Raw genomic sequence first — 6,396 nt, forward strand, 5'->3', positions numbered from 1 at the left:
GCAATCCATAGTCATAAAACCTTTCATATTCAAATCCCAAATATTTTTCTTATTCTGTTTTCTTGTTTCTTTGGGTGTGATCTAAACTGAATGATAAGTTCCCATGAACTTCGACGTTTTGTCGTTCATACTAAGTGACTTAATTGTAAACAAAATGTCATTACTTCCGTCAACGAAGTTGGAAGGAGGTTATGTATAGATATTTGAATCACTTAATTCTGACATATACATTGTTGCAATTTTGCCGTAAAAACGGTAGAAATCTTTGAATAAATGTTGCCAGGCATTTACCGTTTTAAAAACAATATTAACGAAAAGGAGTGATATTACGGTCACCAACCTGTGAAAGATAATAACAAAGTAAGGTAAAAATTACGGTCGCCTGTATTTTACTAGAATACGACTGAAAACAGTATATTTTTTAAGGAGAATTTCCGATTAAAATTACGGTTTTTTAACTGTGTATGTATAAATATTTGAATCACTTAATTTCGGCACATACGCAAATATTGTTCAAGCATAACATGTTCCATTTAAGCAACTTAAAAACCTATATGATACCACAGTTAGTTTTCATAATATACGGAATTTTCAGTGTAATCTTTCATGCAAGTATTTGCCAAGGTTCAGTAATGTTATTCTTCATACGCACGAACTGAAGTTGCAAAATATTTGCAGTGCAATCCATAGTCATAAAACCTTTCATATTCAAATCCCAAATATTTTTCTTATTCTGTTTTCTTGTTTCTTTGGGTGTGATCTAAACTGAATGATAAGTTCCCATAAACTTAGACGTTTTGTCGTTCATACTAAGTGACTTAATTGTAAACAAAATGTCATTACTTCTGTCAACGAAGTTGGAAGGAGGTTATGTTTTACCCCCCCCCCCCCCCCCCTGTTTTTGTGTTTGTGCATGTGCGTTTTTTATGAACAGCTTCCTGGCCACAATTTTAATCGTAATGAAACTTGCAGTTGGAAGGAGGTTATGTTTTATCCCCCTTTTTGTGTTTGTGTATTTGTGTGTGTGTTTGTGAACAGCATCCTGGCCACAATTATACTCGTAGAGTAATGAAAATTGCAAGGATTAACTGTTATGTAAAAACCTGGTAATGATTAAATTTTCTAAGGTTAAGGTCAATGTCATAAGGGCATGGGTTAATAGTCAAGAATACAGGATAGGAGGCGGTAAATTAGACGATTTTAATCGTAAGAGGATTTATTGTCTAACTTAATTGTCACTATTAAAATGAGCAGAAATCATCAAAGCGAGAGAATTAGAACTTTAAATCTTGAGGGTGCATAACAAAAGAGTTATAAGTTCTCGCTGACTCTTAAATGATTTCATCAAGTCAATTACAAATTTACTTTTAACAGGTACAATACTCGGGGAGAGCGGACGGGGAGACATTTAAATTAAAAAGAAATATTGGACGTCGTATAACGTAAGGACGTCCGCCATGGCTGTGGTAGGCTTACCATGGCCGGTGGGCCTAGTGAGGGTTGCCCACTCACGAGTAAGACTCGAACTTAACTGCTTTTTCTCGCACAGTATGTGCGTTGTTATTTCCCCTACATTGGGGGGTGGGGTCTGGCTTGTCTCGCCTATGGGTGGCAGGTGACGTAACCGTACCATACTGGTTCTCACTCTGCGTCCCCTCTCCCCGGTGTACCTGTTGACATGGAAACGGATTCAGTACACGTGTGCTTGGGTTATCAGAAAATCAAGCAAAAATGAAAGCGGCTCGAACTGCTTCCTAAAATCCATGGATCAGGAAGGCAAGGTGATAGCTCGGCAAAATCCGCCCTACTTTCTGCGCATTTACTTTACTGCTTAGCTTTTGTTTAAAACAATATATTTGTCCGTGACATCAAAGGTCAAGGTCACGGTCAAGCAAAATATCCAATTCACGTAATCAGCCATAAGTTTGGACATCGTTGTCACAGAAACTTCAAACTAGGTCCACATTTGAGTGTATGAAAATCCACGCCAATTAATACATGTTAAGGTCAAAGGTCAAGGTCAAGAAATGAGCTGCCGCGGTGGAGGTCTGCGCTCTACTGGGTGCCCTTCTAGTTTATGTTGATCAGGCTGACGTAAGCCTGTCTGTCTTCAAATTTAGTGAGAACTAGCTTACAGCTTAAGATGTGCAATGTTGCTCACCAAGATGGTAATTACTATTTTCATTTATAATTTTTTTTCTCTAACTATTGATTACTGTATATTTGCTTTTCAATTATATCTAATTCGCTTATTAATCTATCTATCTATTTCGTTTCATTATCACTTTCCTCTCTAAGTCGAAAACAGTGTACTGTATATATATATATATATATATATATATATATATATATATATATATATATATATATATATATATACACAGTATATATATATATATATATATATATATATATATATATATATATATATATATATATGTGTATATACATACATACATACATACATATATATATACATATATATATATACATATATATATATATATATATATATATGTGTGTGTGTGTGTGTGTTAATATAATTATAAATTACATAATAAAATCCATGACCCAAGGGATCAATGGAGAAGTTAGGAGGAGTGTGAGAACGCCAAGTCAGTGATAAACAGGATGCGAAAGTCAAGACCAAGCCAAACCTTTGCAATGTAGCATTTTGTATGAGGAGTAAACACAATACAAACCATGAGAAGAGTTGTGTCTCACCGGATCTAGATAGCTTCCTATATCAATGTTGTGTTTACAATTTTACATAAATGCTGAGATAACTAATTATACGTTATCATCAGACAAAATATTTTTGTTAGTTCTTGTCAACCTGTCATACGGAATGGTCATCCGACCAAACCATCTATATTCCTGTGATGGAGCTGCTAATAAACTGTTTCAAAGTTAACTTACTTCGACTTATTCAAAAGAAGTAACGTGCAAGTCTAAAATATATAACACATTGAAGAGACATTTGATTGGAACCATAATGTGTGATTATAACAGTACCACACCAACAATTGGTGGCAGCGTTTAAACTAAAAGAACCAGCTAATCAACTTTAGTAACCAGAGAATCAACAGTAATGAATCTACAATTTTGACGAAGTATCTACGTCCACCGAAGAAATGAACACATTGAAGATCAACTATAAATGTTATACAAACTGAGGAACAGGATCTTCAATCAAAATCTTAAGAAAACAAAGGACTGACATTCAACGTTTATTAAACATTCAAGAATCATATCCAGGAAGCACTACGTTCAACATTACAACGGGAAATCGGACCGAAAACATTCAACCAAACAGCTAAACTCTCGCAAACCAGTGAGAGAGAGAGGAAATGACTACATCGCCCTTCGCCCATATAAACTCAAGCTAAGTACATTTCTTTATTCATTTCAGTTTTAGACAGCGAAGTGTTGTTATCACGAGTCGATCGTCCATTATTGCTGGGGTGACTTGTTTGCTAATCTTCATTTTTTCTTTCATTAAAGGAAACAGTATTCAACTTCGAATTCTCGTCTAGAATTTTTTTTTTTCTCTGTGCTAATTTCGTTTTCTTTCAGAAGTTCTCGGGAAATATCTTTATATTAGTATCATTGTTTTGGGGGACTATGTTATAATCTTTATTGTATAGTGCTTATGCGTTTACGCAGTGGACGTCTGTATTCATATAGAGATTTTGATAGGAATGCAAGGAGTTGTAGAGAGAGAAAAAAAAGTAAAGTAAACATGAGGCCTCCTGTGAGTCCGAGTAACCCCACCCCCGGACCTAGTAACCGCATCCTCGCTCCCATTGTAACACTAGTAAATGCCCGTTCAGCTATCCTTCCTTTTCAAGGTCGGGTCAATGGGTTCTTACCTCAGAATGTCGAGTCGTGGATTTCTTCCATCGACGCTCACTTAAATGCTAAACAAATCATAGACCCATTTGTACAATTACAAGAAGCTAAAAGTTTTTGTAGACTTTTCTAAAGGAGATGCGAGTGCGTACTTGAGAGGAGTTTCATTTCAAGAGGCAGTTACATGGGATGATTTCAAATTTAGGCTACGTGCAATCTATGGTGGTGAGGAAGCCTTAAATGTAGTTTTAACATTAAAAAATACACTTAATCAAGCCCTTTGACTCGGCTTAATAACATAGAGAGAGCAGCTCTCATTGCCGATAGGCTTAATGAGTATCAAGATATTTTAGGTAATTCCACTTGGGTTACTAGAAATAACATCTCCGTGAAAGATTTCTTACGATTAATGTATTTAACCTGCATGACACTTATGTTGCCAGAAGCTTTAGTGCAGTGTTTTGATAAAAAGTTAACGCCCGAAAGTACAGAATTGGATGTGTATAAACAGATAAAGAAACACATGTCTAAGTGTACTGATCTTGATCCCTTGTTTACACAAGTTTTTGCAAAAAAATGAAACTAAGCCACAACAAGTAAACGTAGTTAATAATAGTCAAGTTGCAGGAATGACGTGTTATAATTGCAAACGTCAAGGTCACTTGATCGCAGACTGCAGAACGCGATATTGTTCGATATATAATAGTTCGACTCATTCATATAGTCAATGCTACTCGCGTAATCAACAACAGAATCCTAGAAATACACAGTCAATTCCACAGTCAATTCCACAGTCAATTCCCTATGGAAATAAAAAGAAAAATCCTCAGTTCAATAAGAAGAAACAGCCAAACGTCAATGTAGTTCAAAATCAAAAACAAACAAACAGTTCTTCAAATAACTCTGATTCTGGGCCGTCTAGCCGGAACTCGCAAGGTCAGACTAATTTTCAGAATGTGCAGAGCAAAGCAAATACGACATAATTAACTCCAATGGGGAAGAGAGTGATGTTGGGTCATTCAAATCAACACAGTAGTATTAAATAATCCATTTAATGTTTTATCAGATCATTGTGAGGCAATAGATTTTCCTATGAAACACACGACCGAATCAAATAAATCAGTGCATGCTCCCATAGATTTGCAACAAATTCACACAATAATAAGCCAAAATGAGTTACGACCAACATTATATGCTGTAAATTTAGAACACCGATCCTTTACATTATTTTTTTACTCTGGTAGTCCACGTAATATCATGGATTTGAGGACACATCATTTGTTGTTTTCGAACTTCCCTATAGAGAAGTCCGGAGTAAGGCTCTCGGGTATAGGAAATAATGAATTAAATGTAATAGGCGTAACTCATGTTCAGTACAAGGTCGGTAAGCGCACGTTTGCCGATACCTTTGTTGTTGTACAAAACATTGATATGTATCCAGCTGTAATTATAGGATACCCGTCTATGGGTAATCAAAACATTATCTTAGCCCCTGCCAAGCACGGCGTGTATATCAAAGGAAAATTCTATAAGTCATCTAATACCTTAAAATCAGTTTTGGATAAAAAGGAGACGACAAATAAAACAGTAACGTACGTTGAAGAACCAATAACTTGTCTCATTAATAAAGAAATAATATACGTGACCCAACAGAATTCTCGTTCACCCGTAATATCATCTTGCACGCAATCTATCGAGCCGAATGTAACTTCGAATTTAATAGGGCAAGTAAAGGAAACGTTACCGGGATCTGAAATATTAATCATTTCTGACACTTTGAAATCTAACGGATTGTCCGTCACACAAGCTATTTATACAGTAGGCTCACAACAACAATGTAATATTGAAGTCTGTAATCATTTAAATACCACTTTAGTAATTCACAAAAATTAACATATCTTAGATGTAGAAGTTTAAAAATATCGTATTCTTACCGTCGCTGAAATCAATCACGCTTAATCAGTTGCGGATGAATCCCTTTTGCAATCTATTAAAAATAAAATCAATAAAGACATTCAAGAAGAAGAAATTCAGCAGAAATTTTTTGGACTTTTAACTGAATATCATGATGTTTTTTCCACTACGGATGGATCCTTAGAAAAAAGAGATGTGATCGTACATCAAATAAGGTTTAAGGACAAGCAGAAAATTATCTATGTACCCTCGTACAGACTCCCTATGAAATTCCAGAATGAGATAAATGATGAAGTAGGTAAAATGCTAGAAGAAGGAGTCATTAGGAAATCGAACAGCCCTTATAATTTTCCAATAATAGTTGTACCAAAAAAAGATCGAACATGGCGTATCTGCGTAGATTTCTGTCGCTTAAATGAGGAAACGATCCCTGATCGATTCCCAGTACCATATACTGACAATATTTTATCTTTGTTAGGTCAGAATAAGTATTTTACCAGTTTGAACTTACTTAAAGGCTTTCACCAGATATCATTAGAAGATAGTATCCCATTCACTGCCTTCAGCACAGCCAGGGGACATTATGAATTTTTACGTATGCTTTTGGTTTATGTTGTGCTCCCATAACAT

This window comes from Palaemon carinicauda, chromosome 23 (assembly GCF_036898095.1).
Source record: "Palaemon carinicauda isolate YSFRI2023 chromosome 23, ASM3689809v2, whole genome shotgun sequence".
Classification (NCBI taxonomy): domain Eukaryota; kingdom Metazoa; phylum Arthropoda; class Malacostraca; order Decapoda; family Palaemonidae; genus Palaemon; species Palaemon carinicauda.